The sequence below is a fragment of the Athene cunicularia genome (genome assembly GCF_003259725.1).
Source record: "Athene cunicularia isolate RWA chromosome Z unlocalized genomic scaffold, athCun1 chrZ_part1, whole genome shotgun sequence".
In the NCBI taxonomy this organism is placed as follows: Eukaryota; Metazoa; Chordata; class Aves; order Strigiformes; family Strigidae; genus Athene; species Athene cunicularia.
The window spans coordinates 14,739,264-14,754,091 of record NW_020799142.1 but is presented as its reverse complement, the minus strand read 5'-3'; the positions used below and the strand labels follow the sequence as shown (position 1 = coordinate 14,754,091).

The 14,828-nt window shown below is 42.2% G+C and overlaps 1 protein-coding gene across 1 annotated transcript in view; it reads left to right on the top strand.

The window, feature by feature from the left end:
• Window positions 1–218: 218 nt before the first annotated feature.
• The window catches only part of IPO11 (importin 11), a 333,704-nt gene continuing 319,094 nt past the window's right edge, over window positions 219–14,828 (top strand). Inside the window, exon 1 of the mRNA XM_026865717.1 lies at window positions 219–278. The gene's annotated coding sequence lies outside the window, so the exon portion shown is untranslated. The remainder of the gene's footprint in view (window positions 279–14,828) is intronic.

The following is a 14,828-nucleotide window of genomic DNA, read 5'->3' as shown; positions in this document are numbered from 1 at the left end:
TCCAATCATAAGGATTGCACCACGTACCGTTCGCATGCACAGGAGAAAGCATTATAAAAGACTTGCCTATCTTCAATAAATTGGCATTGCTTGATCATATTGGTTGTGTGCATGTCCATATCTCCCTCAGGGTCACAAGTCCTGTCAGCAAACCTGCTCCAGCATGGGCTTCTCTCCATGGGTCCTGCCAGGAGCCTGCTCCAGTGTGGGCTTCCCACAGGGTCACAGCCTCCTTCAGTCATCCACCTGCTCTGAGTGGGGTCCTCTAGGGCCTGCAGGTGGAGATCTGCTCCACTGTGGACCTCCATGGGCTCAAGACAAACTTGGCAGCAAAAAAAATATCCCAATTTAAATCACTTCAAACATCAAACATGACTTTACACAGTATTTCTGCAGCGATAATAAGGAAAATACTCAGATGGGTAGCTAAACATAAGGGCAAAGGTAGAGGTAGTTTAAGCCAGGTTTCGTAAGGGGGGTCTTCTGAAGCATAGGGGATGCACAAGCCTCATCCCTGGAGGTTTTCTTCTTGCCTCAGAGGCCTGGCTGTCAGGGAATCTTGCCAGTCATGAGCTTGTTCCTAGCCTCCTTTACTTGAGAAAAGCTGTTGTGGAGTTGGCAAAAGACCAAGCTCATTTACCTGCTGGCTGGCTTGGGTATTTCCACGTGGGAAGCAATACCTCCAAGGAGCTCTGAAATGCATTGGTGGGACCCACTCCTGCATCATGCACTGGTCCAAATGAAGCAGAAGTCTGGAGATGCCTTGATTCTGGCCAGTTGCTGAACAATACCTGTCACTACCTATAAAGGAAACCTCAGAAAAATTCCCAAGTGTCAGAAGGGTCCAGCTAAAAACTGCATCATGGAATTCCTGGATGTGGCAAGGACAACTGGAGATGATTTAAACAGGACTTTCACCTGTCTCTGCAAGCTGTAACCACCAAGGGGGCAGATATCAGAAAGCAGCTTTATTTCTGGCAATCAGTATTCTCAGACTCTTGATGTTCACAGAATCATCTAGGTTGGAAAATATGTTGAAGATGACCTAGTCCAACCATTAACCTAGCACTGACAGTTCACAACTACACCATATCCCTCAGCGCTATGCCAACACAAGTCTTAAACCCCTCCAGGGATGGGGACTCCACCACTGCCCTGGGCAGCCCATTCCAATGCCCAACAACCCCTTCTGGAAAGCAATGCTTCCTAATATCCAGCCTAAACCTTCCCTGGCACAACTTGAGGCCATTCCCTCTTGTCCTATCGCTTGTTACTTGGTTAAAGAGGCTCATCCCCAGCTCTCTGCACCCTCCTTTCAGGGAGCTGTAGAGGGCGATGAGGTCTCCCCTCAGCCTCCTCTTCTCCAAAATAAAGACCCCCAGTTCCCTCAGCTGCTCCTCATAAGTCACATGTGCTCCATTTTCCTAATAGTTTCCAGTTCACTCGTGCAGACAGGGCTAACTATGAAACTGTGATACATTAATTTGAGGACTCCTGAACTCTGTATAAATGTATTTGCTTTCATAAGACTTTTCAGCATATGGTTTATATGTTTTTAATTAGAGGCAGAAGAAGAAGGGGGAAAAGAGTAAGAAGTCTTCCAAATTATCAGATCCTGAGGGGGCAATCTCACTGTTGGACTGGAGGGGTTTACATAAGCCCCTGATTATGGACAAGGTCCTTGTGCCGGGCACTCTGGGGAACAGCCAGAGGACACAGAAACAACTTTTGATGAAACAGTCAGAATTTGTGAGGCAAATGTAGTTGCCCACTTCTGTCTGAAGCTGAGGAAGAGGAGAGAGTGCTACACACTGTGAGCACTGGGCAATCCAAAAAGTCATGAAAATAGACAAGTGGCAGAAAGAGTGACCAGAATCTAAGCTGGAATTGATAACAGCTAGCACTGAGCTGAACACACTATGGCAAAGTACATAAGTCAAGACAGTGCCCAGCATTTAAAAAAGGAGGTGTTACAATCATTATACAGCTTCAAAAAATTTCCAAGGATTTGCATAGTGCTCGACTCAGAAAGGATGAAACCAACACCATTGGCTCACAGAAAATCCTCTGCAAAGCATTCACCATTATCATGGATCAGGGTGAACTTATACTAGACATACAGAAATGCTGTCTGGGAGCTTTCTGCTCAGAGCAGGACTTTCACCAGCACCAGATCACATCTTCCATGGCATTGTCTACTCCAGTCTTGAAAATCTATGCTCATACCTCTGTCAAGGTCATGTCTGGAGAGATTTATATGCCAATAGTTATCAGTAAAAAATGGAAGTCAAGAGGCTTACATAGGCAAGGATGCTTAGTCCATACCTGTAAAAGATTTCAGAACTTTATTTCTGAGAGGCCAATGTCAGTGGAGAGTGGTCGCACAACATTCAACATTATGACCAAAATGAGCTTCACAAATGTTATCCAAGAATAAAAGGATCTCATTTTCTCTGAAAATTTATGATTTGCTGTTTGAATGCAATACTGGGAGAGATCTGGCTATTGCAAAAGAACTTGGTAGAGCATTTGACAACAGCAGTAGAACACAATCCAGCAAAAGTTTTAATGTATGTATTAATCAGCTTAAAAAAAAAATTTCAAATGAAATATAGATTCTGACTGCCAGAGATACAGTTGGAAATGAGACCAGACTGGGTCATGAAAAATGGAGTCACTGTAGATGTGTTTATGTCATTTGGAAAAAAACTAAATAACACAGGAATGAGACAGATTATTTTTTTCACCATAAGAGGCAATATAATTAAAGATGTGATCGTGTATATCACACCTATTATTACTAGATGTAGAAACCTTGGCATTGTAACATCTGACAAAGGTTCCTTATGCTCGTAGGGAAGGACTTTCAGGTAAGGAAGCCTTGTTTAGACAAGGTAATAACTAGTTCCTGTTACCTTTCATTTGGTTTGGTTGTGTCCTGGTTTTGACTGGGATAGAGCTAATTGTCTTCCTAGTTCCTGGTACAGTGCTGTGTTTTGGATTTAGTGTGAGAACCATGTTGGTAACACACTGATGGTTTTGTTGCTGCTGAGAGGAGGGGAGGGGATATTATTTGGGATATAAGAAACTATATCAATTTGAGAAACACAATGCTATCTGAAACTCTTGCTGCAAACAGTATCAGGACCAGAAAAGTAAGAGCTGCTGCTATGTGAGGGTGTCTCCTAAAATGGACACAAACTACCAACTATAGCTAAACCATTCTCCCAATCCCAGAAGTCTCACAGAGATGGGATATAGAATTAAGTGTTTTGTGATGGAACAGTGTCACACAAGCTTCAATCATCCTTGCTTGAGACAGTTGACAATAGGAGAATGGTTTGGAAATTAGTAGAGGGCTACCACTACACAGTGGCTAGCATCTCTAGTTATATTACATGAGTTATAAGAATTTGAAATGTTGTTTCAGAATGATTGTTAACTCTTATTGATTATGTGTTTAGTTGGAAGGGATAAGTGCGGGGACTTGGATCTTGAAAGGCTCCAGTAGCACTTGGCTGAGACAAGGAACAGAGACATTTGTGTTGCACAGATTTGATTAACTAGGGCTCAGACAGTGAGCAGGCAGGCCTAGTCAGGCTCTTGATCCTCAGCAAATAATGAATAATGCTGCCACCTAAATACTGCATAGATAAAACCCGAGTTTCCTGGCAGATCTGGTACTTCTGACTCAGGGATAACATGGCTAATGTCTCCTCAGTGGTTAAAATCAGCAACAAGGACTGGTGTCAGTCAGTGTACCTAAAGGGCCCTGGTAATACCAAGTCTCACATCTCTATCCAACAGCAATTGCTAGCTCTGATTCTCACAATTAATCAAAGAGATCATGTTTTTGTAATGACCCCTTTCTTCTCACTCAGAAATAGGAGTGAAACCCTGGGAATGTCAAACCTAAATATAATTGGAGAAACAATTAAAATTATTAAAACAATTTTAAAACAAAAAATATTAAAAACAATTATTAAAAATAATTGGAGAAACAAACAAAGAGAAAAGACTTAACTGAATATATGTCTTATAATAAAATCATAAAAGAAAGCACGCATCAGCAAAGAGCAGAATGTTGAGTCCCCATCCCTGGAGGTGTTTAAGAGTCAGGTCGACTTAGAGCTTAAGGACATGGTGTAGTTGGGAACTGTCAGTGCTAGGTGAATGGTTGGGCCAGATGATCTCCAATCTAGTTGATTCTGTGATTCTGTGATTCTGTTGGCTTGCTTTTGGAAGAGTAAAATATTATAATATCCCAGTCTAAAGAAAATATAAATTAGTTATAATTTAAAATTATTACTAAATGTGGTAAAATACATACCAGTGTTACAAGTTGCTAATTCCTAGGATTGATGGGAAATGGGTTGAAAGATGAAGCTGACTATACCAAGGGAGGTGTCTTTAGGTGGGATTTCAGGAGTGAGGTTCCTTTTGTCTTTCTACCTCAGTAACAGTGAAGGAGGGTTTGTGCTAATGAGGATATGAAGTACGAGTTTTTATTATTCCATTTCAGGGTAAATAAATCATTACATAATTAATAAGCCAAAACCTCTACACCATTGGTTTTTTAAAGTACATTTTTCCATATTCATGCAATGAATGATAAACCAAAGAAATCAGAAGCCATTGGATAGAAAATTCTCAAGAGACACTATGAAGTATATTATGTCTGGACCTTAGTCCATATTTTGCACACAGTTCTGTGCATGCAGATGAAGCACTCACTTGAAAAATGTTCACCCAAACAGGGCATATAGTAAGAAAATGAGACCCAAATTTTAAAGTGAGGCATCCAGGCCTGTGAGCCAAATTTACTTCAGGAAGTCTCCAAACAGGTCTCCATACACACACAAAAAATGTTCACTTGTGCAAATCTTATTCATCTCAACAACATGATCATTTGCAGAATCACAGAATGACAGAATCATTCAGGCTGGAAAAGACCCTTGGGATGATCAAGTCCAACCATCCAAGAGGAGAACCAAGTTCTCCCCTACACCACATCCCCCAACATCTCATCTAAATGACCCTTAAAAACATCCAGGGATGGCGACTCCACCACCTCCCTGGGCAGCCTATTCCACTGTCTGACCAATCTTTCTGTGAAATTTTTTTTCCTAATGTCCAGTCTGAACCTCCCCTGTTGCAGTTTAAAGCTGTTCCCTCTTGTTCTATCGCTAATTATCTCTGAGAAGAGACCAGCACCAACCTCTCCTCAATATCCTTTCAGGGAGTTGTAGAGAGTGATGAGGTCTCCCCTCAGCCTTCTCCTCCTCAAACTAAACAGTCCCAGCTCCTTCAGTCTCTCCTCATAGGATTTATTCTCCAGGCCCTTTACCATCTTCCTTGCCCTCCTCTGCACTTGCTCCAGCACCTCGAGATCTCTCTCGCATTGAGGTGCCCAAAACTGGACACAACACTCCAGGTGTGGCCTCACCAGTGCAGAGCACAGGGGGACTGTCACCTCCCTACTTCTGCTGGTCACTCTCTTTCTAATACAAGCCAGGATGCCGTTGGCTTTCTTGGCCACCTGGGCACACTGCTGGCTCATGTTCAGTTGGTTGTCAGTGAAAACCCCCAGATCCTTCTCTTCCACACAGCTCCAGCCACACCTCCCCCAGCCTGTAGCCATGCAGGGGGTTGTTGTGGCCCAAGTGCAGGACCTGGCACTTGGCCCTTTTGAAGCTCATCCCATTAACATTGGCCACCGATCCAATCTATCCAAGTCTCTCTGTAGAGCCTCCCTGTCCTCATGCAGATCGACACTCCTGCTTACCTTGGTGTCAGCTGTGAAGTCACTGATGATACACTCTGTGTCTTTATCAAGATCATCAATAAAGATGTTGAATAGAAATGGTCCCAACACCTAGCCCTGAGGAACACCACTTGTGACTGGCTGCCAGCTGGATTTAGCTCCATTGACCACCACTCTCTGGGACCACCCAGCCAGTGCTTGACCCAGCAGGCCGTTCATTCATCCAGGCTATGGGCAGCCAGTTTTTCTATGAGAATTCTATGGGGAACTGTGCTGAATGCTTTCCAAAAATCCAGGTAGACAATATCCACATTTTTTCCCTTGTCCAATAGTCGGGTCATTTTGTCATAGGAGATCAGGTTTGTCAGGCAGGACCTGCCTTTCATAAACCCATGCTGACTGGGCCTGATCCCCTGGTTGTCCATTATATGACTTGTAATGGCTCTCAAGATGACCTGCTCCATGATCTTCCCTGGCACCAAGGTCAGACTGACAGATCTGTAGTTTTCTGGATCCTCCTTTCTGCCTCTCTTGTAGATGGGTGTCACATTTGCCACCCTCCAGTCCAGTGGGACATTCATTTCAACTGTTTACACTTTTCAAACATCATTCGGTTGTCCAAAGCCCCCAGAGACTCAACATCCAGACAAATGGTGCCCCCTTTGAAAGCTGGAAGAGCATGAGGAGAAGGGGTATGCCATCCCCACCACTGGTCCTGTCAGCAGCCATGGGTACATGCCTGGGGATCCATGTCTTCAACTGACCCTGGTGTGGCTGAATGCCCAGGGAGTAATTTCAACAGACACAAATCAGTATCACTGCCAAGCTTCAATATGTCTGGTAAAAATCCTTTCCCTCAACAAGATGTAATAATTGTGGCTGTCAATCTACATCGACAGATCAGCCCCCACTCAGATGCTGGAAAGTGTCTTAACAAAGCTTATGTCCACACCTTTAAGCTTCTGGTTTAATTTTGCAGCTCAATATTTGGCTCTGTGGGTTCAAGGAGCAAGCGGTCAAAAGCAGGCACCCTGTCAGTCCACATTGTGCCAGAAGGGTGCAAAAGGTAGATTAAGACTCAAGATTTGCGCAGAAGCATCTCCTAAATGTGCTAAGCTTATGTGAACATCTACTTCAGAAGACAGATCATTCACTCACCCTGCCAGTCCTCCTTCTTGTTGTCATCTTTCCCAGGTTTAGAGGTGAATCAGATCAAACCAAAGCACTCTTTGTTCTGCCTACCTCTAACTTCACCTCTACTGAGAAGTGTTTTCTTGACAACTACCTATAAGAAGCAGAACCTAAAAATGCAAAGAGATGCATCAAAACTTTGACAGCAAACAGCAGCTCCTCATGCAGTCTCAGTGCACTGCTGTGCAAGGAACAGATAAACCTTCCTTCTTGGGCAACCTGCCAAGGTATATATGATTTGCAGTGCCTCCAGGCTATAATAGGAGAAGCATATAAATCAGGTGGAAGGGTTCCTTCATGTTGATTTAGTCCAAAAGTCTTCCAAATTGTTTGCTTGAAACTGTTAGGAAAGTTGATTGAGTATAATAGTAGGAAAGTCACTGTCATTGATCTTGGTGGAAACTGTTGATTAGGCTTTAGTATAGCACTGGACATGTCAACAGCCTACAACATTGCTGTTTAAACTAGAGAAGCCTCCTGCCATGTGGCTGGGCTTAACATGGAATAAGCCGTATGGTCTGGACACAAATTTAGCATATTAAAAATAAAAAAATATGCTCAAGTTCTATACAGTGTATCCACATAAAATACCTGGCATCTATGCTGTGAAACAAAAACCTAAAAGTCACCCTAGCAATAAGGTATTTCTGACAAAGAAGTCTTCAAAAGCAAAGGATCTCTGGGCCTTGGAAAATCAATCTACTCTCATAACTCTACTACCCCCTCAAAATCCTCACCTTGTCCTGGCAAGAAATTTATGCAAAATTTTGTTAAGAGGAAAAAAAAAAAAAAAGTTATTTATTTCTGAGTAGATAATAAAAGGGAATAGAGAAATCTTTGTTTTCTGGAGTATTATGGAAAAGCAGACAAAATTGAAATGCTGTTTTCTTCTAGGTGCTCAGAAGAAACAAGTTAGAGCTTCTAGTAATTGCCTTGTATGGAATGAAGCAACAAGGTAGCCCAGAGTCGCAGGAGACAGGGCTGCAGGAAGGACCATTACTCACATCATCTGTGATTATGTTATGCTGTGTTGTTGAGACCACATTGGAAGGATTATTTCCCTATTGTTTTCCTGCACCCTGTGTTTATCAGTCAGGCTGTTTGGAGCCCCTTGGAAAACATCTAGCTAGAGAAATATGGATGATTAATTTTAAATTGGTTAACTGTGCCCAGGACTGTCCTCTCTGGTTGCTGAGCTCAGTGTCTTGTTGTAGTGCTCTGCTTTTCTTCTTTTTATTTTTTCCTTTGTTTTAATATACTTCTGGCATATAGAAAATTTGTATACAAAAATCTGTAATGTCACTCATTCCTAGTCGTGTACTAGTTGCTTTTCATATTGTGGATCAGTATGCATTTAATCTGTGTTATTTCTGTTTAATACTTTTGGTCTTTCAGTTACAAACTGAGATCTTTCTGGGTTTGTTTCCCTCAAAATAAAAGAGTAATAAGATTTATAGGCCCATTCTTTCCCTCACAGAATCACAGAATCATCTAGGTTGGAAAAGAATCATCCAGTCCAACCATTAACCTAACACTGACAGTTCACAACTACACCGTATCCCTCAGCACTGTGTTGACCCGACTCTTGAACAGCTCCAGGGATGGGGACTCCACCACCTCCCTGGGCAGCCCATTCTAACACCTAACAACCCCTTCTGGAAAGAAATACTTTCTTATAAGTAGTCTAAACCTTCCCTGGTGCAACTTGAAGCCATTCCCTTGGTTAAAGAGACTCATCCCCAGCTCTCTGCACCCTCCTTTCAGGTAGCTGTAGAGGGCGATGAGGTCTCCCCTCAGCCTCCTCTTCTCCAGACTAAACACCCCCAGTTCCCTCAGCCGCTCCCCGTACGACCTGTGCTCCAGACCCTGCACCAGATCCGTTGCCCTTCTCTGGACACGCTCGAGTCATTCAATGTCCTTTTTGTAGTGAGGGGCCCAAAACTGAACACAGGAATCGAGGGGCGGCCTCCCCAGTGCCGAGTACAGGGTAAGATCCCTTCCCTGTCCTGCTGGCCACGCTATTGCTGACACAAGCCAGGATGCCATTGGCCTTCTTGGCCCCCTGGGCACACTGCTGGCTCCTGTTCAGACGGCTGTCAATCAGCACCCCCAGGTCCCTCTCTGACTGGCAGCTCTCCAGCCACTCCTCCCCAAGGCTGTAGCGCTGCTGGGGGTTGTTGTGGCCCAAGGGCAGCCCCCGGCATTTGCCTTCACCTGGGGCCGTCCTGTACCAGTGCACTGGAGAACATTTCTGGCTCCAGAGGCAGGTCCTGTTTCCTCCAGGGTGGTGGTGCACCCTGGCAGGGACACTCTGGGTCCTGTGTCCTGCTGATGGTCTCCCCAGCCCACTGACCACCTTACACAGTTGCCATGGATTCCCATTTAACTCCTTGGTAGGCATGGCTGTCTCTTATTTGCACTTTCCATACCAGATTTTCCAGTCACAAACTAAAAGAATCATGAAAAGGTCAGTCAAAACTAGTACAGGATTGGGTGGTCTACAGCTCTGGGGGTTCTTTCTTTCTTTGGGCAGTTGTTGCCTGTTGTGTGTAGTGCTCTATGATTTTAAGAATGAACCTTTGCCTGAAGAAGTTTACAGTCTAAACATGGAGACCAGATAAAAGTGTAAGGGGAAGAAGATGGGAGGTGCTCCCCAAGTGACATGTTTTGTTAGTCGTTGATATAAGATAAGAGCACAGATTTCCTGTTGCTCAGTCTCCATTTTGCCACTCACACTGTCTTTTGTACAGCACTGCCTGAGTGAGACCCAGGGAGCTTCTGAGGAGACTTCTCTCAACTGCCAGCGAAACTCTGGAATTCCATTTAGCCATAATGTGATTGCACTGATCTAAATGAAACTTCAACTACAAGCTACGAACCCAGCTGGTTGTTTTATGGACAGTGTTATTTGTCATAAGGTCTTTGCATCATGATTTTTTTCTGTTTCTAGCCATGGCAGTACTAGCCCAGTCAGACTTAAAGCCTACCCCAAATCCTAAGCCCGCTTGTTCTTAGCTTTGCACAGACATAGAATAAAAAGGTACTCCTCATGCTCATCAAAGCCAAACATATAACCAGGTACAGGTCGTGGATGAGATCAGGAAGGTAAGGAAATATCAAGGAACTTCTACAGAGGGAAGACCAAGCCCTGATCTGGACTGGAGAGAATGGGGAACTATGGAGCACCATGGCCTCAGCTGTCTCACAGGAGCTGGGCACACATGGAGACAAGGGTAGCATCAGTGAGAAGTTTGCAGCTCTGGGATCTCCCTGGTATCTTTATGCCTGGCATGGCTCTTCACAGACTTTCACAGTGTGACCTTCAACAGGTATGAGTCATAGCAAAGGAGAAGAGGAAGGTGAGACAAGGTCAACACCACTGCCTTTGTAGAGGACACAGGGAAAGAGAGTAAAGTCTGATATGATGGAGAAAAGTCAGGCAGAAGATGCACACAAAATGTTGCTGTATGTTATCACCTTGACCATACAATATGTGCCAGAAGAAACCTCAGTAGAATCTCTACTGTCCACACTGAGACTGGGATTTCAGCTGGACCTAAACAAACTGGATTTTTAAGGGAAGTTGTCTGGCTAATAGAGACTGGAAAACAACAGCCAGCTTTAGTAGTGTGCATTCAAGATGACTGAAAATCTCTGATTGTGGGGGTCCTCAGAAGACCTGGGTTTTCTTGACTGAGAAGTGTGACCAAGAAGGGGCAAGATAACACTATAAGAGTCAGTGATTGTTTGCTGAAGAGAAATAAGAGCACCTGTTCTCCCTGCAGCCTCCTGGGAGAAGAAAGAGATACTCAGAGAGAGTAAAGGTGGGAACAGGACTAAGGAAACCTCTGAGGTCAGTACTTTTAAAATGACCAATATTTCTGTGGATGTCAAGATTTTCCTTGGATAATAAAGTTACTTAAAATAGAAGCAGTAATTAGCTTGGACACTTAATCCAATCATGATGTGCCTATAATGACACCTTTATAGACATCATCACATCTGGGGAAGTATAGTAGGTGAAATTAACTTCTACTCAACCCTGCATGGCAGCCCCATGTTCCCAGGGTGACAGGGCTTTCTTGACTTGTTCATTTCCATATTTCATTGACTTCCCATAGTCCACTGATACCTTCCATGAAGAATTTTTGTCATCTCTTTCTGATGTTAGAGCTGGTAAAATGTTACGTTCTTTTAAGCATTTTTAATGTGGATACTTTTTCATGTTTCTTTTGTATTTGATTACCTCACTTGTTTTTTTTCTGGAGCACTTCTCCAGCAAACTAGTCACAGTTGCAGTAAACTTTTCCCAGTATAAAAGAAACCTGAAATAATAATAGTAATAATAGTCTTAATAGTCATAATAGTAGTAGTAGTAGTAGTAGTAATAATAATAATAATAATAATAGCAGTCACCTCAAACTCCGAAACTAAAACCAAGCATGTAATTTTAACATAAAATGGTTTAAGTACATTTAAAGTGACAGATAAGCTTTTATAGTGTTGAATAATATGACTGATACTGAAGAATTCACATGAGTTTCGAATTACAGTTTAGGTTCAAAGGACCATAGACGACTGGAGAACAATAACTGCAATGAAATCTTTAGACTGCTGCTTTGGAATTATGTCCATTAGTAGGCCAGAGCAATTATACCAATTTAAAAAAATAAGAAGTCTGTATGTGTAGGTATATGTATTTACATTTGCAGATACAGTATATGAGGTTGGATTGAATATAATAATTTTCTCTCAACAGTATATAAAGATATATACTTCCTACAATCATTTGTGAAGATGTCTTGGAAATGTATTAATTGAAGCTAATTATAGAGGTCTAACACTTCTCTTCATTTAATGCTATAAAATTAATGGCCCTTCATTTTTACCTCTAATGCAAATGATCATGTCATCTCCAAGTGTATGCAGCTCTTTTTCTTATATGTTGAATATGATTAGTTTTCCTTAAGCAGAATTAGAGCGTGTAATTCTCTGAGATTAGGCAAGAGTAACATCTCCTGGTGCTATTTCAAAGCTTTTGTTATGATGTAATATTCTTAACAAACAGGATTTCAGAAATGCACACTGCAAAAATGTTAGACAAGTGAGCTTTAGAGGCTGTGGCCTTCAGAGAGCACACACAAAAGCAAGAATGGCAACTCATAAATCTCCAGCATCTTTTATGTGAGATTAGTCAGACATTACAACAAGCACTTGAAAAAAAAAAAAAAAAAAAAAAAAAAAAAAAAAAAAAAGCGGGATACATCTACTTCTGCAAGAATATGCCACATGGTTGGAAAATACTTCCATAGATCTCCATGCAGCCTCAGCTGAAACAAATGCCTCCAACAATTTTAATGGGAGCCAGATAAAGCCTGTAACAGTCTTGGGGTTTTTTTAACCAGTATTCTATATTTGCCTGAGAGAGAATTTATCAAAAAACAGACAGACATTACCTAATTTTCTAGAAGTTAGACATCTAAACTCAAAGCACAAAGATGTGCATGCTCACAGCATATATTCATTTTCCTCCATTTTGGTTGTAAATCAACTGCTTGTACATGAGGGTGACAGAGCTGACATCTACCATTTAAGAGTGAAACCCAGACATACTTTTTAACATGTGTTTCTAGCTGTCAGATCTTCTGCTTGCAAACATGGCAGACAGATGATGCAGTCATAAAAAAAAAAATTGTGATTGAATGATTTTAAGATATATCCTCTGCAGGAGTGAACTCGGAGTAACTATCTACATTCTTTAGTTAGGAAGAATATTGATGGATAGGGTGTTTTTCCAGAGGGACCCAAAGAGAAGAAAAGTAGATTTAAAATAATAAAAATAATATATTTTAATCTGTCATGGCTTACACCCATATGACAGCCAAACACCACAGAGCTGCTTCCTCAAACTCCCTTGCCCAGGAGCTGAGGAATAGAATGAAGGGGTAAAGGTAAGGAGACTCATAGGTTGAGATAAAAACAATTTAATAATTTAAATAAAATAAATTCAAAATAATTATTTACATAATTATAGAATATACAAATGAATGATGCACAACATGATTGCTCATCTCCCACTGACTGATGCCCAGCCCATTTTCAGCTAGCCATCCCAGAGGAGAGAAAAATCTCAAAACTGGAGTCCTGGAAGAGAGAGCTAGCTTCCTAGTCAACCCTCATGTATATGCTGAGAATGACATTATATGGTATGGAATATTCCATTTGCCAGTTTGGGTCCATTGCTCTGGCTACGTTCCCTCTCAGTTTCTTTACCTGCACACTAGCAGGACATGGGAAGTTGAAAAAAATCCTGGATTCCGGAGCAACAGCTAAACCCATCAGTATATTATCAACATTCTTCTCATACCAAATCCCATATTGAATTCAAAACACAGCAGTATTCTATCTACTAAGAAGTAAAAGGACAGCTCCATCTCAGCCAAAACCAGGACATAATCTTAAAAAAATATTTTGTTGCTGTTGTTTTTGTGCTCATTATTCTACCATGGAACTTTTATAGACAATGGATATGATAACCTGGGAAAGTTGGCATGCAATCAAGGAGGAGCTTGTCCCACAGGCTGGAGCTGCAGCCAGTCCAGCCCAGACTTCAAGTCTCGGGTGAGCAGGAGAGAACTTGGCCATAGGGTAGTGGTCAGGGTGATCAGGGCATTAGGCTGGCAGAGGAAAACTGGGACACTGTCTCTGGCTCTCTGAAACAGGAATAAACCTACACCAGTCTTTCACTCAGATTTCACTAAACAAGTCCTGAGCATCTCAATCAGAGTTTAAAAATGTGAGCAAAATATCCTGGGGAATTATCCCAATTTTTCTCCCATAGATATTAGATACAATAGCTACTGTCAACAGGGTTTTCACCGAGTTAAAAGTACAATGAGGCAAACCAGGACTGTAAAATAATGTGTGACCAGCCTGTGGGTGTGTGTCAGCTGCCTTAGCAAGGTTTGTATTCAGCTACCACCCTCAGAAATTCACTGCACCTTCTTAATGTAGTGTGAAAGCAAAGGTCTTTGGTTGTGCTCAGTGAAAAAGTCTGAGCAATTATTGGAGAAATACAAGCACAGCAAGTTCCCACAAACAAGTGTTTTGCATAAGCAACGGCAATCACAAAGCTTATTATTTCCTTATTCAAGCAAGACAGGGGAACTTGAGACCACCCATTTAAAATGTAATAAAATTAGGGAAGCAACAATACTTCTAAATTTTGCCTTGCAGGTATCACCTAACAATTTTTATCAAGACAGGATGTCAAAAACAAGTTGCTTGAGAACAGGGTATGCTCATTTGCAAGTGATGGAGCAGTGGTTTTTGCTAAAGCATTATGCAAGGGAGACTGATTTTCCATTCTTACTCTCTAGCATACCTGAAGTGTCCTGTGGCTGTTGGGACTGGCTCTGAGATGGGCACAGGTGACTGTCCACATACATGAATGTGCTAGTTTGAAAACAAACTAGTGTGAGACACCAAGTCAGAATAACAATTTATTAAGAAAAAAAAAAATAAAGGCACATAACACTGGGTTAAACTAACAGAGTCAGGATACAACCTGACACCCTGTTAATCAGGGCGGTGGTAGCAGTCTGGTAGAATGGTGGCTGCAGTCCCCCCGAAGCAGTGATCCCGTAGAGGAAGAAAAAAATCTGCTCTTCCTCAGAAAAGTCCAGTGGTGGCTAAGCAGCTCCTGTCCTCTGGAAACCCAGTGGAAAAGAGAGGCCTCTGGTATTCAGAATCTCAGGTTATATCCAGGATGGAATGCTGGGTTTCTCCCTCTGGGTGGAGCATCTCACAATGGGATAATGAGTCATGCTGCAGGGCATTGATGGGCCATTAACAGAGAGATAGTCTTGGGGGG